The sequence below is a fragment of the Saimiri boliviensis genome, chromosome 9 (assembly GCF_048565385.1).
Source record: "Saimiri boliviensis isolate mSaiBol1 chromosome 9, mSaiBol1.pri, whole genome shotgun sequence".
NCBI classification, from domain to species: domain Eukaryota; kingdom Metazoa; phylum Chordata; class Mammalia; order Primates; family Cebidae; genus Saimiri; species Saimiri boliviensis.
Genome location: NC_133457.1, coordinates 75466616 through 75491184, shown reverse-complemented (window position 1 = coordinate 75491184; position 24569 = coordinate 75466616). Strand labels below are relative to the sequence as shown.

Below are 24569 nucleotides of genomic sequence, written 5' to 3'. Positions count from 1 at the left end.
TTCAATATCCAACATTGTTTCTTTCCATAGTGGCTACTTACTGGAGAGACTAAATCGTTTCTCAATTTTTGGTTCTTGTTAAAGTCAACTTTATTGAGATGTTTTCACATTTTTATTGCGTGACTATCATCCAACAAGTTAATTGTCTTACCTTGACAGCATTTTGTTTAGAAAAGATAATTGGGGAAAAATAAGCCTAGAAAAGTATGAAACATCAGGTTAGCATTTCAGGAAGCAGAGCAAGACGATTTCATTGTATGCTGGCAAACTGTCACGTTAATGCTACTTTTTAAAGGGAAATGTTCATGGGGTTTTAAAAGTCTTGAAAGTAAAGATAAGATGTGTTCATTCCACCTAGCAATGGTGGGGAAAGAACTGAGATGGGCATTCATGCCCCAGCTTATGTAGTATGTCACCTCTCTTGTTTTGTCTTCAACCTTCCCTTTCAGAACTGACACAAGGTCAGTAAATGCTTTCAGAAATTTCAGGATTTTGGCCACATTTATTTTTTAAAAACTTCTTTTTGAATAAAACCGGGATGGCTTAATTCACTGTTAGGCCTTGGTTGGCTGCCCAAATATATTCTTCAAAATTAGACCCATTTCTTAAATATGTCTGGAGCAGTGTCAAAACGGCATCTGAAGCCAAGGCTAGTGTGTTTTTGAAGCTCTACACAGAAAAGATCTCTAAGGATTTCAGCTATGTTGAGGCAATATTTCTGTGGAGAAAACTTGTATCCAGGCTGACATTTTCCATCCTGGGTTTTCTACCTGCTGTGATGTGGAATGGCCAAGATATGAAATCTCTGAAGTTGGGGTTATAACACAACTTTACTGGCCTCTGAGGGCTTGTTGCTCACAGCCATTGTTCACAGATGCCAGATGATCTAAGAAGATCATGGAAACCTGGCACCTCACTGATTTTTTGGCTAACACCACCAAAGAAAATTAATTGCTATTGTTTTTGGAAACTCTCATCCAATGCACAAAATAGTAATATCAGCAATTATGGTTTTTCTGTTTTTTCTTTTGGGGAGAGGTTGGGGCGGGAAAATGATGAACACTGTGATTTTATTACAGCTGCCCCAAATGGCTGGTTTTGGAGTAACAAAAGGGTGTTACATTCCTGTGGCTGAAAATCTTATGAAGCTGTAAAGCAAAAGCACCACTAATTTGTCTGAGTTGATGAGATACAATGACCGTGAGCCTCCTATCTAATTCAACAGGGCTTGAATTTCTGGTGACTCCTAGCCCAAGATTGGTTTGCTCATTAGCCTGTTGAGAGCATACAGCCTGAGTCAACTAAGATCCTTCTTTTCTGTCAGCTCATGCTTCTTGCAGCCATGACTCACTCCATTCTTCTACCTCTGATACTTTACCCCAACCCATGACAGTTCTTCTTCTCACTGTGGCCAGTTATGAGCTTGAATCTCTTTCTTCCTTAAAAATTGTAGCCCCAGTTCTGTATCCTCCAAGTCGTCCTTCTGGCTCACCCCAGCATTCCGCATAGGCAGTTTCACCCTTGCCTCCTAATGGGCGTTTCATTTTCTTTCTGGTTGTCTATCAGCCGCTTCTGTTTGATGTTTAAGCACAGTCCCAGATCTAATCATCCAAGGTGCTATTGGTACAACCAGCACCGTGCTCAATGCCCAGCAGATACAAAAGAAACTCCTGCTGACAGTGCTCATCGGGGGAAGCAGGACTTCTTTTCTACGAATGCCACAGCAAATGGATGCTAATGCTTCATAAGGTTGAGTTAATCCTTCATGTAACCCTACGTACTGGGCATCTGGAAAGCCTAGCGTTTGGTTTTGCAGGACACATGTCACTTTCGGTTGTGCTGCCCACCGTCTGTTTCCCCTTCCTAACAACCTTGACTGGATTCCTTTTGGGAAATTAGCCTTCTCCCATGGTATTTCTTGGAATGAGGAATATCCAGGCAACTGCCTCCACCACGGATGCAGGTGGGGTCTCTTCCTCTAGCTCCTCCTTCTCATTGCCTCAGAAAAATCAGGGAGCTGGCCAAGAGCCCTGCCTTGGCCAGAGTCTGACTTCTGGCATGCTGAGTCTCCAACTGAGAGGAAAATGCTGGACGTTCTGCATTCCAAAAGCATACATGAGGTGATCAATTAATTCCTGCTGTCTAGATGTCTGGCATTTTCCTACATCCTATTCTCATCCTGTTTTGTTTCCACTTAATTCTCTGACAAGGTTGGTTCTTGTTAGTTGTAACCAAAGATTCTTAATACACACTTTTCTCTATTATTGATTTGCTATGTAAGAGTTAGAAATTTCAAAATTAGCCAAGGCTTGAGTTTTTCCTCCTCAAAAGGAGTTTCCTATAGCGGGATCTGGCATTTAGAAATGCCAAATGAGTGAGACAAAGGATAACATTGTTTGAATTAATCCTAAGAGTCTACACAGCATTTGAGGATTACTTTGGGAGAAAACAATTGAGTTCTAGGAAATCAAATCCAAGAATAATTTTTTGGTTTGTCTTTCTTTCGCAGTGCAGGCTTAGAATTGAAGAGGGCTCCGAAAATTGCTTATTCATTTGATTTGACGGTTGCATGGATGTGTGAATAGGAAAATGCTGTACTTAGACTACAGGGATCCACTATGTCAGGGAGAGAGACAGCTGGTGGTCATCGTGAGGGAATAAGAAGAAAGTAGGGCATGTCTCTTGCACAAGAAACAGACCCAAGAAGCCCTGCAAGAGGCCAGAGTTCTTTCTTTCCAGACAGGGCTCTCAGTGATTAAAATCCACACAGGCTTCAGAATCAGGTCTGTTGTCCTTTTAAGGCCAACTGGGGGCAGAGACCCCTGTTAGTCTCCCCTAGTCCTCTTGACAGAGGGTACAAAAATATGCCAAGGGACCTACAAGCTGCAAAGACCTCTGGAATCAAATAAGTACCTGCTCATGTAGTTTCTGAAAATCCCACATCTGAACGAGAACGAGGACTGCTGCCTCCAGGGAGGGTTTGCCAGGAAAAACACTGTAGGGCCTCAGTGCAAACAGGACCGCTTAGCAGAGCCCGGTGGATGCGGTGCGGCAGCTGGCCGTGGGCAGCGGAGGCGAGCTTGGTGTACAAACAGCCCAATGCTGAGACAAACATCAAACCTGCATCACTACCTCATCTGTCACAAGTCAGCCAGGAAAGGCACTGGGAGCAATGGATTGTTTAAGCTTATATCTTATAGAGAGTGGAGGAAAGGCAGAGACATTGAACTTGATGATTTGGCTAATTTGATGAAAGAATTAAAATATCCAGGTAAAAATAAAACAACCACGGTGAAACTTAATCTGGTTATTCTCCTTGAAAAATCTCTTTTCTACTGTTATCTCCAAAATGAAAATTGGGGATAATTCTTAATTGATGCATGGACAGTGTTCCTTTTCAAATCTGAACTCTAAACATTTTCCTCAACAACTATTTTGAGCAGGAGAACATGTGTTACACATATTGAACTGTGCAAATAATTGATCAAAACTGGATATAAACACAAATGGATAGTAGACACATGGGGCAATGAAAGTGACTTGATGATACTTATGTGATGCTCAGAGAGTCCAAGCCACCATATTGCCAGGCATCTTTGTAGACACCCCTGAGTTTCTTGTAGGAAAGGAAGCACAGGAGGCATTGACTTTTCTAAGCTCTTGGTTATTCAGGGGCATCATGGGATGGTGGGTGAGATGGGGAAAGGGAGACCCAGGAGTGGAGGATTTTTGAGTTACTTGTCTAAGGGCAGAAAGGAGGGAGCAGCTTTCAAAGGTGTATTCCATTATGTTTCTCGACTCTGTTCTGGCTTCTTTTGATAGGTTCTCTTGAAAACGGAGGTCCTTATCCAGAGATGGGAACCCAAGAAACAGAGCATAGCACTGGAAAAAATGCCTGACATAAGAAAGTCAGTCTCCCTTATTGGTGAGGATGAAGCCATTTTTGCATCAAGTTTTGAGTCCAGGCCACTTGCTTAGGTCTCAGGGCTTGCTAAAGGTAACTTTGGAACCTGTCCTCCAACCATGCTTTCAGTATCTGTTGTGTGGAGTCCATGTCTTCCCCTTTCTCATGCCCTAGCCCCGGCTGGCCTTGGCTGAAGGTGAATTGTCTTGCCTCTAGGCCTGAAGAGGCCCCACCTTACATCTTACAGGGGACACACAGCAAAGCCTGGAAAATCAGTGTCAGAGAGATCTTCCAAAGCTCAGGAGCTGAGGCGGTGACAAGGTTTAGAGGTGGCAAAAAGAGAATGCCACTAGATGGAGAATGAGGTGGAGGGACAGCATCAGGGTCAGTGGTGTGCAGGTACACTGCCTCTCACAGCGCCTCCCCAAAACAGCAACAAAACAAAGTCCTGGTTTGTGGCATTTGCCAATTTCTATGGTATAGATAACTCCTACCATGACCACGGCCCATTGCTAGCTACTGATGATTTAACACCAGCTCACGAAATTCCTAAATATTTAGCAGTTGGCTTTCTGAGCTGGTAGCAGCCATCTCTGCTGGCTCAGTACCCATGTACAGAGGGACTCAACTTCACTTAAATCACTGCAGCAATGATCTTGGAATTGGAAGGATGCCAAGTCCAAGATGAATGAAACCGACAAGACACACACACACACACACACACACACACACACTCACACACACATACAATTCAAACAACTTCTTAAATGCTATGGTAAAGGGAGAAAAGTGTCTTCTTTCTGAGGTGACAGGAACACTGTGAAGCAGGGAAAGAGAAGGACCAGAAGGCAGGATGTTTGATCAAGGATACAGTGTAAAATTATCTGAAAAAGTTTACGCATCTTCTATATGCCCTGCGTAATCACTATACCTTTACCAGTTCATTAGATTTCAAAACAGTCGTATTGTCACCATTATTATCCTCAATTCAGAAGTAAGGCGTTGCTATTACAGAATGGGGAAAACAATTTTGGGAGCCTGGAAGATGCACTACCGTCTCCATTGTCTACTCACTCCTCTGGTATAGATAAAAAGTCTACTCAGGTTTCAGAACTCAGCTCTGTTTCCCCTCTGGGAGCCTTTGCTGACTGCCTTAGACTATTTGTATTCCACAAATAGTCTAGTCATTAAATGAATAGAAATCACTAAGGAAAAAGGTAAGAGGCAGGTAAGGACCACTATAAAATTTGACTTCTGGTGCCATCTAAATGGTTTTGTCTAGGGAGAAAGACTGAGAATTTTGGTTTCCATTTGATAAATTTGCATCAGCAAGCATCCTTGCCTTAGGATATCTTAACGTAAGTTTCAGGCTAAGGCCACTGGTTAAGGGGTGAGTTTTAAGTCCCGGTAAGTTGTGCCTGACCACCAATTTTGCAAGATAATTCTAGGCATGGCAATGCCTTAGAGTAACCCAGAAAATGATTGTATTGAGGAAAGTAGATGTAAAAATGTAGCTCCAATAAAAAGTAAAAACAAAACCAAAACCCTAAATTTAAAAACTCCCACAACAGAACACACTGTAACAACACAAAGGCATGGTAGTGATGTAGATACTCAACTATTACTTTTATAAGCAAACACATTCAAATGTTTATACACAAGCATGTTTTTCTGTGGCTTATTTCCCTTTGTATTTGCTTGAGGGGTGTGTTTTGGAGAGAAAAGGTGTCAGGATAACCAGATATATGCAATGCCTCTTTGGCAAACAGCTGTCAGGAGCGGGCATTCACACACTTTCTCAATGACGTTAAGGGCCATCAGCAGAGAAAATAAACTGTGTGTGTTGAGAGGCAGCGGGAATGAGCTGCCGTTTTGTCTTCGTCTTTGCAAAATGTCCATAAAACTAAACAAATACAGATGAGCAATTTACCAAAAGAGAAAGAAGACCGAGTGTGTGTTTGTGGGTTTGAATTTATGTTTAGGCATAGACAATGGCTTTTTTTTTCTTTTTTTTTTTCAATCCAGTACTAACCTTCTTGTACTATGATGGAAAATGAGGTTCAGAGAAACGACCTCACCACACCCAGTAATGTGCCTAAAATTAGATGGTCCCCTGCTCTCTCCAGACAATGGCTTTTCAATACTTTTTCTGCTTTTGTTTTTGTGCAACTATAACTTTTCCATTTTCATTGTCTCTCAGCTACCTTTTACCCATCATGTTATAGTTGAACCCAACTTCTCAAACAACGTTTGCCAGATATTAATATTCTTGCCATTGAAAATGAGCTTAAAAATTATGTGGGCAGAGGGCAGAGGAGGCCCCACTGGTTTGTAACCCTGAATTCAAACTCACCTGCTTTAAAGTCTCTTTGGCCTGACCACCTTCGAATAACTTTCTCTGCCTGCTTTGGCCAATATAGCATTTCCAAAATAGCATGAAAAAGTTTTCTCATTGTATTTCAAAACGAAAAATGTTCCATCTACATCTGGAAATACTAAAAAATGTGCTTTCTTAGAGTATTTTTTTTACTAGGTATGGACAAGGTTCTGACCCTTATTATTGGAACTCAAATCCAGATGGAGTTTGGTAAGGTTCTAATCATTTGAGGAGTATTCTTTTTTTGAAGATTTGTACATCTTTAGGGGAATTTTTACTTTAAAGAAGTTATCATATGTGGGAGGTCCGTTATGAAGGTTTTAAATAGTTTGGGGGAATTTCTCTTTCTTTGAAGATTTCTGTAATTCAGTGAAAACATTTGCCAACTGAGATGGTCACATTTCTCTACTATAAGCCTCTTCTTCCAAAATGAATTAAATCCCTCTTTTAATGTATTGGTTATAAGAAGGTTTAAGGATTTTTCTTTCTCTTCTTTTCTAACTGGAAACAACGAAAAGACCATTCTTGTGTTTGAGTGAAAGTAAGAATTAAAGATTTAGACTTGTTCAGGGAGACAACCAAAATAGCAAAATAATGAATGCATATGTTAATATCATTGAGCGAGAGACTAAAATAGCAATGATCAAAGAAAAGGGTGGATCAATGTATGACATTTCTGTCTTGCAACTTACTGTGTCTTTATGGAAGCCTTGCTGTGTGCAAATTAAAAAAATAGGTTCAAAGGCAGTTTTTAAAATGCTTGGTTAAAGGCTAAAGTCAGTGTCGTTTAAAAGGTAACTGATCTATAGATGAACTAATGACTACCAACAGCATCTCTTTTTTTCAGTCTGTAGTTGACAGATCCCTCCTTCTACGCTTACAAGTCTGAAATCTACTGACGTTTCAAACCCTGGCTGAAGGCAGCAGTCAGGAAAACTTCAGCCCCAGAGGTTTCCATTCTCTATACCATCTACTCTTTGCTACCTAGTGCCTTTTAAGCTCTGACTTTACGTAAGTTCAAGGGCATCTCACTCTGGTTACCTTGTAAATGACTTTCCTCAACATTTTCTTTGTGATTTGATATCAATATTGGTTTTCTAGATACCTGCATTACAATAGTCCTGAAGTCCATTCAGCATCCAGAAATATTTAGTAAACAGCTACTGTGTGCCAGAAATTATGCTAGGTGATTGAGCTACCACTCCAGAGAATGAAAAATATGTCCCAGAGGACCTTACCCTGAAATGAAACCTTATCCTCAGATCAAGAACAATTTGGCAAATGTCTTGGGTTCCTCCCGTTCCTCCCATTCCTCCCCTTGACCAACTTCTGATTGCAGTTGCAGCTGAGGAGGACAGTTAAACAGGGGCAGACTCTTCCTCTGTCAGGACGTGCCCTCACAGGGGCCTGCAGGATGTCTTTTGCTTTCTTCCCCAGCAGTGCTACACCCATGGGAAGCTGATTAGAAGAGAAAAGATAGCCACGACTTCCATGGCCTGAAAAGCCAATAGGAGATGGGACATGGGAGATGAATACGATAGCCTCTCTTCCTTCAGGGCCACACCTCCAAGAGGAGTTCTGTAGTCTGATCACAGAAATCCCTGCATCATCAATGCAAAGACTTCAGCAGTGACCTTGATCGTGCCCTGTCACACTGTTTTCTCCTTCTCTCTTTCGTTCTTGAGTCCTAGAATCACTTCTTAGACCCATAAATGATCCCTATTCAGGACTTTGTCTTAGGCTCTGCTTTAAGAGAAACCCCAAGACAAAGAACAACAATAACAAGCAACAATTATATAAGAAGGGATATGCGCAACTTACAGGAAACAATTGAGCAGGACAAAGAGACCAGGGTACAGATCAGTGGGTAAAAGTGACATTTGGACAAAGAATGACAAAAGATGAATGATTGGCCCAAAATATGTAAAAGGACTCCTCGGGAGGTAGGGGAGATAGTTCAAAGGCCCTAAAGCAGGATTCTTCCTGGGATATGGCTGCAGGAGTGAGACCCGGAGAGAAGAGATGAGAGGAGGGGAGGTAGGGAGGACTGGACTGCACAGCACTGCCAGACCGTTGTATTGACTTTGAGGTGGAAGCCAGTAGAAAGTTGCAGACTCAGAAACTCGCCCAACAGAGATTGGGCTGGTCAGGTGTGTCCAGTTCCCTTCTAACTTTCCATTACAGCAAGAGATTGAATAATTGTATCTCCTTATTTGATGTCTGGCTTTATCCTTTCATCTGTTAAATAGAAATGGCAATTCTTGTTATTAAATTTGTGAGATTCCTGGAGAAAGGCTGATTTTCTAACCTCTATCTTCTTGGTGAGTAATTATTTCCAAACCTCTTGTTTCCATATCTAAGAAAAGTTACCAGATGGAAGAGCTGAGATTCTTTTTGTTCTCAAATGCTCTTTGATTGCAAAGCTTCTAACAAACAGTTTGGAGCATGACAATCTGTTAACAGAATGCTGGATCACAGCCCCAAGTGGAGGGAGATGGGGATCTTCAGGTATACTTTATCTTGGAGACTTCAGATATACTTCCTCTTTTGATACCTTGGTATTTAATGAAGCACAAGAGCATTAGTGTGATCTAGCATTTACTCTTTCACATGTTTTGATTGTTCTTACTGAAATTTTAAACTTGAATTACGTTAGTGTTAATGCATCGGTAGCTTGTTGCTTGCTTGATGTGTTATGGCATTCATGTTTGTTCTTTACTGATGGATTCTTTTTTTTAAAGTGCAAAATATAACATTTACTTTTGTGTAACAATCATTTGAGAAGTTGAAAGTACCCAGGATTGTATCGGAAGTATAGCAGTAGAAGAGTTCTGTGATGTCAGTCACATCTGTACCTTACTATGTCACTCTTCTACTTTTGTTAAAAAGTTCTTTATTTTTTACCTTTGTTAAAAATGCTTGTAAATGGTGAATGTTTCGATACAATTTCATATGGGAAATGATTATCATAAAATATACGTTTAAATATGCAGAATTTCTATATAGAAAAGAGCTCTGTCTAGTCAGTGTGAATAAGTCACTGAGTTTTGGATTTTAAAAAGCTAGGAAGATAAAAGTATTATAAGGTGATCTATTCTCATGGGTTAAAGAACTGGAACAAGACTGAAATGAATTAAAAAAATGATTTAATTTCTGGTTCTTTTTCATATGTTCTTAAAACACAGAATGATGTTGGTGAATCTAGATAAGGAGATTGGTAATTTGTATTTTCCCGGGAAGTAATCTATCCCTTCTACATTTTAAAATGCATTGATATAGGGTCCTCCATAGTATTTGCAAGTAATTAAAAAATTTCCATATTTGTGATTTGCCCTTTTAATTTTCCTAATGGTGTTTACTTATATCTTCTTTTTTTATTTTAAATTTTTATTGATACATATTTATACATATTTATGATATATGTGTGACATTCAGTTACATGCTTAAGATGTGTAATGATCAAGTCATGGTTTTTAGGATATCCATTACCTCACATATTTAATCATTTTTAGTAGTGGGAACATTTCAAATCCTTTCTTCTAGTTTTTTGAAGTATGCAATACATTGTTGTTAACTCTAGTTACCCTACTTCTAACAGTATGTTCGTACTCATTAACCAACCTCCTGCCACACACCCTTCTGAGCCTCTGACATCTATTAGTGTATGCTCTACCTCTAGGAGATCAATATTTTTAGTTCCCACATATGAGTGAGAATATGTGATATTTGCCTCTTTGTGTCTGGCTTACTTCTATCCCATCCATTTAACTGCAAATGACATGACTTTGTTCATTTTTACGACCAAATAGTACTCCATTGTGTATACATACCATATTTTCTTTATACATTTATCTACTGGTGAACATTTAAGCTGATTCCATATCTTTGCTGTTATGAATAGAACTACAGGAAACACGGAGCACAGACATCCCACTGATATACTGACTTTCTTTTCTTTAGATAAATGCTCAGTGGTGGGATTGCCAGATTGGTAGTTCTATTTTTAGTTATTTGTGAAATATCTGCACTGTTTTCCATGGTGGCTGTACTAATTTACGTTCCCACCGACAGTATGTAAGAATTTTCTTCACATTCTCGACAGCATATGTATGTTTGTCTTTTTAGTAATAGCCATTTTAACTGGGGTAAGATGATATCTCCATTGTAGTTTTGATTTGCATATCTCTGATGTTGAACATTTCTTTCTTGTATATCTGTTGGTCATTTGTAAAACTTCTTTTGAGAAATATCTATTTATGTCATTTGTCCACTTTTTAATGGATTCTTTCTTTCTTTTTAACTGTTGAGTTGTCTGAGTTTCTAGTATCTTCTGGATATTATTGTAGGATAGTTTCCAAATATGTTTTACTATTTGACATGTTGCCTCTTTACTTTGTTAATTCTTTCCTTTGCTGTCCAGAAGCCTTTTAATTTAATGTAGCACCATTTGCCTATTTTTGTTTTTGTTGCCTGTGCTTTTGAGGTCCTATCTGTAAAATCTTTACTTAGATAAATATCCTGAAGTAGTTCCTCTGTTTTCTTCCAGTAGATTTATGATTTCAGGTCTTATGTTTAGGTATTTCATCCATCTTGAGTTGATTTTTGTAGGTGTTGACAGGGAGGGTAAAATTTCATTCGTCTGCATCTAGATATCCAATTTACCTAGCGCCATTTATTAAAGAGGGTGTCCTTCCCCAATGCATGTTCTTGAGCCTTTGTTGAAAATCAAATATGGCAATATGTAGGCTTATTTCTGGCTTCTCTATTCTACTCCAAAATTGGCAAATATGTAGGCTTCTTTCTCGCTTCTCTATTCTATTCCATTAGTCTATGTGCCACTTTTTATACCAATAGCATTCTGTTTTGGTTGCTAGAGTCTTGTATTTTGAAGTCAGGTAGGATAACACCTCCAGCGTTATTCTTTTTGTCTAGGATTGCTTTGGCTATTTGGGGTCTTTTTTGGTCTTATACAAATTCAGAATTATTTTTAATAATTCTATAAGAAATTACATAGGTATTTTGATAAGGATTGCATTGAATCTGGAGATTACTTGAGCAATATGGCCATTTTAATGATATTAATTCTTTCTATCAGTAATCATAGGATCATTGTGTCTTCTTCCATTTGTGTCCTCCTCAATTTATTTCTTCACTGTTGTGTAGTTTTCCTTGTAGAGGACTTTCACTTCCTTGGTCAAATTTATTCTTAGTTATTTTTTTGGTAGCTATTATAAATGGGACTGCCTTTTTGATTTCTTTCTCAATTCATTATTGGTATATAGAAATGCTACTAATTTTGCATGTTTATTTTATATCCTGCAACTGTACTCAAATTATTTATTAGATTTAAGAATTTTTGTTAGAGTCTTTAGGTTTTCTTTAGATATAAGATCATATTATCTGCAAAGAGAGACAGTTTGACTTTTTGTTTTCCAATTCAAATATCTTTTATTTCTTTTTCTTGTCTGATTGTTCTGGGTTGGATTTCCAGTACTGTGTTGAAAGGAGTGGTGAAAATAGATGTCCTTGTCTTGCTCCAGTTCTTACAGTAAAGGCTTTCAGCTTTTCTCCATGCAGTATAATGCTAGCTCTAGGTTTTTCATATATAGTCTTTATTATGTTGAGATATGTTCCTTCCATGCTTAGTTTGTTGAGAGTTTTAACATGGAGAGATGCTGAATTTTATCAAGAGCATTTTCTGCATCTATTGACACAGTGATATGGTTTTTGTTCATTTTGTTGATGTGCTGTATCACAGTTGTTAATTAGCATATGCTTAGTAGTCCTTGCATCCCTTGGATAAATACCACCTGATAATGATGTAGCATCTTTTTAATATGCTATTGGATTCAGTTAGCTAGTGTTTTCTTGAGAATTTTTGTATCTATGTTAATCAGGGATATGGGCTTGTAGTTTTCTTTTTTTTTGTTCATTTTGCCTAGTTTTGGTATCAGGGCAATGCTGGCCTTGTAAAATGAGTTAGAAAGAATTTCCTCCTCTTTAACCTTTTGGAATAGTTTTAGGAGAATTGGTATTAGTTCTTCTCTGTAACTTTGATAGAATTAGGCAGTGAGGCTCTCCAGCTCTGGACTTTTCTTTTCTGAGGGAAAGTTTTTATTATTGATTCAATGGTGTTACTCAGTATTGGGCTATGTAGGTTTTCTATTTCTTCCTGATTCCACCTTAGCAGGTTTTCAGGAATTTGTCTATTGCCTCTAGGTTGTCTAGGTTTTTAGTGTATTACAGTTCATAAAAGCCTGTGATGATCTTTTGTATTTCTGTGGTATGAGTTGTAATGTCTCCTTTTTCATTTCTGATTTTCTTTATTTTGGTCTTGTCAAGTTTTTTCTTGGTTAGTTTAGATAGTGTCTTATCAATTTTGCTTATTTATTCAAAATATCAACTTTCTGTTTCATTCATTTAGGTTTTCTTTTAGTCTCTATTTGTCTAGTTCTGCTCTAATCTTTATTATTTATCTTCTATTTTTGGATTTGGTTTGTTCTTGCTTTTCTGGTTTCTTGACATACATCATTAGACTGTATGTCTAAAATCTTTCAATTTTTTGATGTTGGTATTTATTACTATAAAATATCCTCTTGGTACCACTTTCACTGTATTTCATAGGTTTTCGTATGTTGTGTTTGTTTTTGTTTGTTTCAATTTTTGTTTATTTCAAGAATCTTTTATGTAATTCCTTAATTTTTTATTGACCCAGTGGTCATTCAGGGGCATGTTGTTTAATTTCCATGTACTTGTATAGTTTCCAAAGTTTCTGTTACTGGTTTCTAGTTTTATTACATTTTGGTCTGAGGAGATATTTATGATTTCAATTTTTAAAAATGTATTGAGACTCTTTTTGGGTCCTAACATATGGCCTACCCTGGAGAATGTTCCATGTGCTAATGAGTGTATTCTCTAGCTGTTGGATATAATGTTCTGTAAACATCTGTTAGATTCATTCAATCTATCTAAAGTGAAGTTTAAATCGAATGTTTCTTTGTTAATCTCTGTCCACATGATCTGTCTAATGGTAAGAGTGAAGAGTGGGGTATTTCTCCTACTATTATCATATTATAGTTCTTCACTCCCCTTTGATCTAATAATATTTGCTTTATGTATCTATATGCTCTATACTTGAGTTCATATGTTTAGAATTGTTAAATCCTCTAAATTGAACCCTTTATTATTTTATAATGACTTTACTGCTTTTGACTTACAGTCTGTTTTATGTGATATAAGTATATTTATTTCTCCTTGCTTTTCATTTCTATTTGCATGGAATATCTTTCTCATTCCTTTACTTTCAGTCTCAGTGTGTTGTTAAGGGGGAAGTGAGTTTCTTGTAGGCAGCACATTGTTTGGTCATGTTTTGTTACCTAGTCAGCCAATCTGTTTGTTTTAAGTAGAATGTTTAATCCATATATATTCAAGGTTGTTATTAATATGTGTGAGCATATTCTTTTTTTTGAGACAGAGTTTCGCTCTTGTTACCCAGGCTGGAGTGCAATGGCGTGATCTCGGCTCACCGCAACCTCCGCCTCCTGGGTTCAGGCAATTCTCCTGCCTCAGCTGAGCATATTCTTTTAATTATATTAATTGTTTTCTGGTTATTGTATATATCCTTTGTTCTTTTTTCAGTTAGAGTTTAAAATTGTGGTTTTTCTGTAGTTGTAACATTTGAGTTATTTGGCTTTCTTATTTGTGTGCTTGTTTTTCCAGTGACTTTTATACTTCTGTGTGTTTTAATGTAGATATTATATTGCTTTCAGGTATAGGACTCCCTTAAGCATTTCTTATAGACCATTCTAGTGGTGATTAATTCTCTCAGCTTTTATTTGTTTGGAAAATACTTTATTTCTTCTTCATTTATGAAGGGTATTTTTTTCTGAGTATTATATCCTTACCCAGCAGTTTCTTTTCTTTCAGTACTTCGAATATATCATCCTATTGTTTTCTAAACTGTAAGATTTCTGCTGTGAAATCTAGTTTTAATCTGTTGGGGGTTCCTTTAAAGGCTTTTATACACTTATCTCTTGCTGTTTTTAGAATTCTCTCTTTGTTTTTTGAAAGTTTGTCTATAATGTACCATTGAGAAGACCTTTTTGATTGTGTCTATTTGGGGATCTTTGAGCTTCCTGTATCTGGACGTCTAAATCTCTTGGTGGAACTGAGAATTTTTCAGCTGTTATTTTGTTCAGTAGATTTTTCTATGCCTTTGACCTTCTCTTCATTTTCTGGAGCACACAAAGTTCAAACGTTGGTCATTTTTTGGTATCCCATATGCTACCTAGGCTCTATTCATTCTTTTAAATTTATTTTTAAATTAATGTTTGTCTGATCTGGTTATTTCAAAAGACCTATCTTAATTTTTTCTTCGGTTAGATCTGGTCTCTTGTTGAAGACTTTGAATGTATTTGTAATTTGAATCAAGAAATTCCTTAGTTTCAGGATTTTTGTTTGGTTCTTTTTTATAATACTTATCTCTTTGGTAAACCTCTCATTAACATCCTCTATTGTTTTTTTCTGGCTTCTTTATATTATTTATCTGTGTTCTCTTGTATCTCACTTAGATTTTTAAATATTAATATTTTGAATTCTTTTTCTGTCATTCCATACATTTCTTTTTCATTGAAATCTATTGTTAGTGAATTCTTTTGTTTCTTTGGAGGTGTCATATTTTCTCGCCTTTTTGTGTTACTCATGTATATTGACAACTGTACCTCTGGTGTAATAATCATTTCTTCCAGTTTATTGAATCTGCTTTCATACGGGAAGGCTTTGTTTTTTTCTGAAGATGTATCTATGGTTTTGGTTTGTTAGGGCACTGATTCTGGGTGTGTGCCATCGTGTCATCTCCACATAATGTTTTTGGAAGTAAACAGCATCAATGGTGCCCACGATTCCCTTGGTGGCTTGTTAGTGGAGGATGTTGTGAAATATTGCTGGAGATGGGGATGCCATGTGCCCAGCCTTCAGGCCCCAGTAGTGGTAGTGGTGGGCTGAGCATGCCTGTCCTTAGGCCCCCAAGGCAGTGTACACTGACATTAGTGTTAGTGAGACAAGGAGGGGTAATTCTTGGGCCTCCAGGCAGCTTTCTCAGAGTGGGAAGTTGGGCAGGTCCTTGGGCACTTGGGAAGTAGATGTGGTGTGGGCAACTGATGTAGCGTTAGCATGACAACCCTCTGTCTCCCATGCAGTCTATGCTGGTGTTTTTGGTGGCTATGACAGGCTAGGCATGCCAATTGCTGGTTTAGGCCCCTTGGAGGAGTACTCATGTACCAATTGGTATCAATTGGTACCCATGTACCAATGGTTGATGGGCAGGGTGATTCCCAGGCCCCCACACAGCATGCTTGAGCACGTGGTGGGAGTGGAGCTGGGCTGGGTTGGTCTGTTTTCAGCACCCTCAGTGGTACATGTGGGCACTGGCTATGGGGAACAGATGATGGGTATTTCCTAGACCCCTGCCAGAGTACTTGAGTGGAAGCTGCAGCAGCTACACTGTGGTGCTATTACTGGGGAAGGTGGGGTTGCTTTCAGTGTCAGCAGCTGTAGGAAGGTGGCTGGGAAATACATGCTTCTGTCCCAGGTGGTGGTTATGGAGGGAGAAGCTTAGCCTTTAGGTGCTTGTAAATGTGTAGCAGCATCGTTGCTGGGGGTTAGGGTCATTGCCTGTAGTGATCGCAGCTGTAGCTCAGGGAGTCTATTTTCAGGACATATGAAAATCCATGGTAGTACCACTGCTGGGAGCTGCAGAGTTGCAGCCAATGGCTCATTCTTCAGCCCTGGCAGTGGCTGTAGATGGGGATATCATGAGGATCTAGGGATATGGAGATACAGGGGCTGAGCTGTCAAAATGGTGGTGTTCTGTAGTTGCTTAAAGCCCACAACTTGTATGGGATTCAGCATGAACTTCTGCTTTGGAATAATGCTATTCTGTGATGTCCTGACAGCTTCTTATGTTACTCTCAGTGCTTGAGAGGGTACATGGGCTCTCTCATGGTTAGATTGCTGGAGTTGCAGTGGAAATGTGAACCACTGGGGCTTTCTCACTTACGCTTTCTCCATCCACTTGGAGAGCTCCTCTGGGACCCCAGCTTATCCCAGCTGGGCAGGCTGCCTCACTTTTTGCTCCTACCTGGCCTTAGGTGTTTCCTGTTACTTGTCTGTTGAGTTACAGTGTTCTTTCTTAAATGATCTATTCAAAGTGTAGTTATCTACTCACTGTTTTTGTTCTTCTCTGTGCAGAAGGTACCAGATGCCTCTACTCAGCCATCTTAAAGCCCTTCTGTATCTGTTTAATTTTTGTCTTGGTCAAACTTGCAAAAGGTTGTATACTTTGTTGTGTTAATTTTTTTTGGTTTTATTGAATTTTGATTTTCTAATTCATGCTTCAGGCTTTGATATTTATTCATTCTGTCCTTGTAGTTTTGCTGCATTTATTATGCTGTTACTTCCTGTGCTTCTTTGTTAAACATATTAGTTCATTTATTTATATCCCCACCAGCAATGCACAAAAGTTCTAATTCCCCCATATCCTATCAACACTTGTTACTTTTTTTTTTTTTAATTATAAATATCCTAGTGGGTGTAAAGTAACATCTCATTGTGGTTTTTATTTGTATTTTCTTAATAAATTATGTCTCATTGATCTGTCTAATATTGACAGTGGAGTGTTGAAATCTCCCACTATTATTGTGTGGGATTCTAAATCTCATTTTAAGTCATTAAGAACTTGCTTTATGTATCTGGGTACTCCTGTGTTGGGTGCGTATATATTTAGGATAGTTAGCTCTTCTTGTTGGATTGATCATTTTACCATTATGTAGCGTCCTTCTTTGTCTCTTTTGATCTTTGTTGGTTTGCAGTCCATTTTATCAGAGACTAGGATTGCAACCCCTGCTTTTTTTTTTTTGTTCTCCATTTGCTTGGTAAACATTCTTCCATCCCTTTATTTTGAGTATATCTATGTCTTTGTATGTGAGATGGGTTTCTTGAATACAGCACATCAATGCGTTCTGAATTTTTATCCAGTTTGCCAATCTGTGTCTTTTGTTTGGGGCATTTAGGCCATTTACATTCAATGTTACTATTGTTATGTGTGAATTTTATCCTGTCATTTTGTTACTGGCTGGTTTTCTTTCCCATTAGTTGACTCATTTTCTTCATTGCATTTTTGGTCTTTGCTTACTGGTTTGCTTTTGCAGTAACTGGTACTCGTTCCTTTCCATGCTTAGTGTTTCTTTCAGGAGCTCTTGTAGGGCAGGTCTGGTGGTGACAAAATCTCTCAATAATTGCTTATCCATAAAGGATTTTATTTCTCCTTCACTTATGAAGCTTAGTTTGGCTGGAAATGAGATTCTGGGTTCAAAGTTCTTTTCTTTAAGGATGTTGAATATCAGCCCCCATTATCTTCCAGCTTGTAGGGTTTCTGCCAAGAGATCCACTGTGAGTTTGATTGGCTTCCCTCTGTGAGTGACCTGATCTTTCTCTCTGGCTGCCCTTAGCATTTTTTTCTTCATTTCAACCCTGGTGAATCTGACGATTAGGTGTCATGGGGTTGCTCTTCTTGAGGAATATCTTTGTGGAGTTCTCTGTATTTCTTGGATTTGAAATTTGGACTGCCTTGCTAGGCTTGGGAAGTTCTCCTGGATAATATCCTGGAGCGTGTTTTCCAGCTTGGATTCATTCTACCCATCATATTCAGGTACACCCATCAAGTATAGGATAGGTCTTTTCACATATTTTTATTTAATTGAGTTGAGCTTCGGTCTCTGATATCTTTTCTTCTGCTTGATCAATTCGGCTATTAAAACTTGTGTGTGCTTCATGTAGTTCTCATCCTATGTTTTTCAACTCCATCAAGTCGTTTATATTCTTCTCTAAGCTGATTATTCTAGTTAGCATTTCATTTAACCTTTTTTCAAGGTTTTTGATTTCTTTGCATTGAGTTAGAATGTGTTCCTTTAGCTCAGAAAAGTTTGTTATTATCCACCTTCTGAAGCCTGTTTTTGTCAATTTGTTGCACTCCTTCTCAGTCATGATGTGATTCTGTGTTGTTGAGCAGTTGTGATCCCCTGAAGGAGAAGAGGTGTTCTGGTCTTTGATGGTTTCATCTTTTTTTTTTTTTTTCTCCCCATCTTTGTAGGTTTTCCTGGCTGTGTTGTCAGGGAGCTACTTGATGATGTCGCTTGTCTGCCTGTGGAGGTGCTACTGGGTTTCTAGGGACTCCTTCAGGTTACTAGGGAAGCTTCCTGTGTCTTTTTTGTTTATACTGGGAGATTAGGCCTGCCTCTGCTGACTTGTAGGCGTTGCTGGATTGTCAAGAACACGGTCCATTGCTATGTAGGCTTCCTGTGTTTTTTATTAAAACATGTAGCCCAGTCCCACCCCTCTAATGGTGGGTTGTGCTCTTCCTCCACTGGGCTGGATCATTCAGGGTTCGTCTCAGACTGTGGCACTGGCTCTGCAACCCACTAGAGTCAGTTTCAGCCCTCTGGGGTTTGTTGGGGGAGGGTAGGGACCTACCCAGCAGCACCCGGCCAGCTCCCCCTTTCGGCTTCCTCTCTCTCCAGTCATGGGGTAGGGGTCTGTCCAGCTCCTCTCACTTAAAGCTCCCTCTCTCTCTGGGCAGGGGGAGGGGACAATAGCTCAGTCTGAAGGTTCTCCCGGCCGCCTTTTGGGCTTATGAGTCTGTTTATGTCTGTGTGCAAATCCGGACACCGTCCTGGATTATTATTCAACTCTGCATTTGTAATTCCCGGCACTTCACTGACACAGATTCCTGTTCTCTGTATTGCTGAAGCTTTGGGGGAAACACTGTATCTGGACTGGAATGCCAGAGGGGGAGACTACGACTCACTGGTCAGATGCACTTTCTGGGTGAAGCAGCATCCCTCCCATTTGTCTGCCCTGAGTGAGATTTGCTCACCATCAGACCAGACCCGTTAAAATACACCTGGTTCTTCGGTTGGAGCTAGGAGATCTCTGGATTTCTGTGTCTCTCTCACTGGGTGTTGTGCACTAGAGTTGTATCTATTTAGCCATCTTGGATCCCCTGCCCTATATTCATTTATGTATGTGGCATTAGGTAGGATTCAGATTTATTCTTTTGCTTGTGGATATTCAGTTACCCCAGCATTATTTGTTGAAAAGATGACTCTTTTCCAAATTGAATTGTCTTGACTCTATTATTGATAATCAATTGACCAATAATGTGTGGGTTTATTTATGGAATTTTAATGCTAATTTATTGATTTGTATGTCTATGCTTATGCCTGGAACACACTGTTTTCATTTTTGTAGCTTTTTAAAGAGTTTTGAGATCAAGAATAGAAGGAAACTGCTATAGCAACCTCATAAACCACAGTTACAAATACCTTATACAACTACCATTATACTTTTTTGGGGGAGTCGGGGAGATGGAGTCACTCTCTGCCTCCCAGGCAGGAGTGCAGTAGCACCATTTTGGCTCACTGAAACCTCCGCCTCCTGAGTTGAAGCAATTCTCCTGCCTTATCCTCCCAAGTAGCTGGGATTACAAGAGTGCACCATCACACCCAGCTAATCCTTTCTTATTTTTTGCCTGGTTGTTCTGTGCATATGCACTACTAACAATGAAGTAAAGGTTGATCATCCCAAATCAAAGAATCCAGAATCTGAACTACTTCAAAATTAGAAACTTCTTGAGTACCATTATGATGCTCAAAGGAGCTCATTGAAGCATGTTAATTTTGATACTTTTGGATTTGGGATGCTCAACCAGTAAGAATGATGCAAATATTCCAGAATCTAAAAAAAAAAAAAATCTAAAACTTGAAACACTTCTGGCCCCAAGCATTTTGAATAAAGGACAATCAATCCATATTAAAATTGCCAGTTAATATTGTTGAATTGTCTATTCCTCCAATTTTTTCAGGTTTTGCTTCATGTGTTTTGGGGCTCTTTAGTTAGGTGCATATATGTTATAATGGCTATATCTTCTTGACAGAATAACAGACAGATTAACAATTTTATCATTATAAAAGTTTCTTATTTTTCTCTATTTTCAACTTTTGTCATAAATTCTATTTTGTTTGATATTAGCATAGCAAGTTCAGCTTTCCTTTGGTTACTGTTTGCATGGAATATCTTTTTCTATTCCTTGCATATTGAAAATAAACTCTTTCAATATATTTATCTTTGAATCTAAGACTAATCTCTTATAGATTCCAATCTCTTTATTAGATTTTTTTTTTTTTAGACAGTTTCACTGTTGTTGCCTAGGCTGGAGTGCAATGACAAGAATCTCAGCTCACTGCAACCTTGGCCTCTCAGGTTCAAGCAATTCTTCTGCCTCAGACTCCAGAGTAGCTGGGATTACAGGCATGAACCACCATGCTCAGCTAATTTTGTATTCTTAGTAGAGATGGGATTTCTCCATGTTGGTTAGGCTGGTCTCAATCTCTGGAGCTCAGGTGATGCACCCGCCTCAGCCTCCCGAAGTGCTGGGATTACAGGCATGAACCACCATACCCAGCCTCTTTATTAGAATGTTTTGTCCATTTACATTTAATATAATTACTGATGAAAGAGGACTTACCTTTTTCATTTTGCTGTTTGTTTTTCATAATTCTTACATCTTTTTTTGTTCCTCCATTTCTCCATTCCTGCTTTTTCTGGCATACTAGATAATTTCTAGTGTACCATTGTCGTTCTTCTGTAATTTATTTTACTATTTATTCAGTTACTTTTATTGTGGTTGCTCTCATGATTACAATTAACATATTAATTTATAGCAATCTATTTCATATTAATACCAACTTTATTTCAATAAGTTTCTGCCAAATTTTGTATATCCATTTATTTGTTGTTGGACATTTGAGTTGTTTCTACATTTTGGCTTTGGTTGATAATGCTGTTATGAACATTGTGGTACAAGTATCTGTATAAGTCTTTTCTTTCAATTCTTTTGAGTATAAACAATAGTGAAATTTCTTTGTCATATGTTAATTCTATGTTTAAAAACAACAAAAATGTCATTTTTATACAGATCTATTTTTCCTTTTTATACCATTATGATAAAAAATTACATCTTTGTGACCATCAACGTAAATTTGTAATTATTGCTTTATGCAGTTGTATTTTAAATCAGATAGAAATAAATAAAAACCACATTGAGATACCATCTGATGCCAGTTATAATGGAGATCATTAAAAAATCTGGAGACAAGGCTGGGCACCGTGGCTCACACCTGTAATCCCAGCACTTTGGGAGGCTGAGGCGGGTGGATCACGAGGTCAAGAAATTGAGACCATTCTGGCCAATATGGTGAAACCCTGTCTCTACTAAAAATACAAAAAAATTAACTGGGCATGGTGGCGTGTGCCTGTAATCCCAGCTGCTCAGGAGACTGAGGCAGAATTGCCTGAACCCAGGAGGTGGAGGTTACGGTGAGCCGAGATCATGCCATTGCACTCCAGCCTGGATTATAGGAGCGAAACTCTGCCTCAAAAAAATTAATTAATTAATTAATTAATTAAATAAAATAAAAATCTGGAGACAACAGATGCTGGAGAGGATGCGGAGAAATAGGAACACTTTAATACCGTTGGTGGGAATGTAAGTTAGTTCAACCATTGTGGAAGACAGTGTGGCGATTCCTCAAGGACCTAGAAATAGAAATTCCATGTGACCCAGCAATTGCATGACTGGATATATAACCAAAGGTTTATAAATCATTCTACTATAAAGACATATGCACATGTATGTTCATTATGGCACTGTTTACACTAGCAAAGACTTGGAACCAACCCAAATACCCATCAATGATAGACTGGACAAGGAAAATGTGGCACATACACACCATGGAATACTATGCAGCCATAAAAAACAATGAGTTCGTGTCCTTTGTAAGGACGTGGATTAATCTGGAAACCATCATGCTCAGCAAACTGACACAAGAAAAGAAAATCAGACACTGCATGTTCTCAAACTAGGTGGATGTTGAACAATAAGAACACATGGACACAGGAGGGGAGCATCGCACACTGGGATCTGTTGGGGGGGAATACCGGAGGGACAGCATGGGGTAGGGAGTTGGGGAGGGATAACATGGGGAGAAAGGCCAGATATAGGTGATGGGGGGATGGAGGCAGCAAACCACACTGCCATGTATGTTCCTATGCAACAATGCTGCATGTTCTGAACATGTATCCCAGAACCTAAAGTACAATTACATATATATATATATATATATATATATATATATATATATATATGGAAAAAACCTATAAAATGTGAGAAAATAGTTGCAAATAATATATCTGATAATGGATTAATATTGAGACTACATAACAAATTCCTACAACTCAACAAAATAAAGACATATAACTCAATACTAAAACGGGCAACAGATTTGAATAAACATTTCACCACAGAAGGCATACATATGACCAGGAAACCTATGAAAAGACTGTCAAAACCACTATCCATTGGAGAAATGCAAATCAAGACCACAATGAGATATCATTTCCCACCTGTTAGAATTGCTATTACTAAAACTTTAAAAAATAAAGCCAAAAAAAAAAAAAGGACTGATAAAGATGTTGAAAAATTGGAACCCTTGAGCATTGCTGGTAGGAATATAAAATAGTGCAGTCTATGGAAAATAGGTGATGGTTCATTAAAAATTTAAACATAGAAATGCCAGACGATTCAGCAATTTTATCTTAAGTCTATACCAAAAAACTGAAAGCAGAGATTCAGATACTTGTACAAAAATATTCATAGCAGCATTATTAACCAAAGCCAAAAGGTGAAAACAACTCAAATGTCCATGAACAAATAAATAGGTAAACAAAATGTAATATAAACTTACAGTGGAATATTATTTAGTCTTAATAATATAATTCTAATACATGATAAAAAATAAATGAACTTTAATAAAATTATGCTAAGTAAAATATATAGACATAACAGGACAAATTATTATATGATTTTATTTACATTAGATACCCTAGAATAGGCAAATTTGTAGAGACAAAGTAGAACAGAGGTTACCAGGAGCTGAGGGATGTAAACAATGGGGAATTATTGCTTAACAGATACATAGATCTGTTTCGGATGATTTTTAAAGTTCTGAAAATAGATAGTTTTACAGCACTGTGAATATGTTTAATGCCACTGAAATTTGCACTGAGATTGTAAATTTTATGTTACATACACTTTACCACAATTTTTTAAACTTACCAAAATAGAGACAATTCGGGAGCTGAAATGTAAAGCCAGGGAATGCTCATGAAACAGATAACAAAATACCAAAAGACTCAAAGTATGAAATAAATGATAGGATATATTTACAATAGAATCAGAAATTCCAGTATCCACCTAATAGAAATTTCAGTTTAAAAATGGAGAGAGTGAATAAATGTACAAACAAAAATTTGCTTTAAGCTTTTCAAAACCAATTGACAATTAGATAAACTCACTTATTCAAAAACAGAAAGTTTCATATTAGACCAAAAAAAAATTTAGTTAAATAATGAGATATATTTAATACAAAATGAAATCTTAAAATTATATATGTATATATGCATATTTAATGGATATTTAAATTCATTTGTGTATATTAATGCAAAGGAAATACATAAATGTTATTTAGATGAAATACATTATATAAAATAAAAATGCCAAGACTAGAGTCATATCCTGACACAACTCTTTTCCTGGTGTACTAGAGTACGTACTCGGAGAGAATCTACTGGTCTTGATTCACTGGCAGGAGCAGTCGGTGCTCCCATTAGTACCCAGATCAGAAATATATATTTAAAAAAATAAAATAATAAATAAAATAATAAAAATAAAATAAATAATTTAGAATGGCACACACTGATTAAAAGAAAAAATTTTTAAAAATATGCTACAATTGTTAATCCTGATATACCTAATCATATATCACTAAAGTATATAAAACAGAGATTATATAAATCAGAAGAAAAATTGGCAAATCCACAATTACTGAGAAAAACTTTTAAACATTCCTTTTAGATAGCAACAATTTAAAAGGAATCACACCTGTGCAAAGCTAGAGCCTATATGAACTAAACATTATATTAAGACAAATGTAGAATCCTGAATGTAGCAAAGAAAGAGCATGACTTATTTTCAAACACATAGTATGAGTCACAAATACCATAGTTAACAATAATATATAGTTTAAATAGCTAGAGGGAGGATATTGAATGTTCCCAACACAAAGAAATGACAAATGTTTGAGATGATGTACATGTGAACTACATTGATCTGAT

General features: G+C 37.7%; 1 non-coding gene across 1 annotated transcript; it reads left to right on the top strand.

Annotated features, from left to right (window-relative positions):
• Positions 1 to 23950: 23950 nt before the first annotated feature.
• LOC120367994 (small nucleolar RNA SNORA3/SNORA45 family) lies at positions 23951 to 24085 on the top strand. The gene has a single exon (XR_005582225.1). It is a non-coding gene; the product is annotated as a small nucleolar RNA SNORA3/SNORA45 family (small nucleolar RNA).
• Positions 24086 to 24569: the final 484 nt, after the last annotated feature.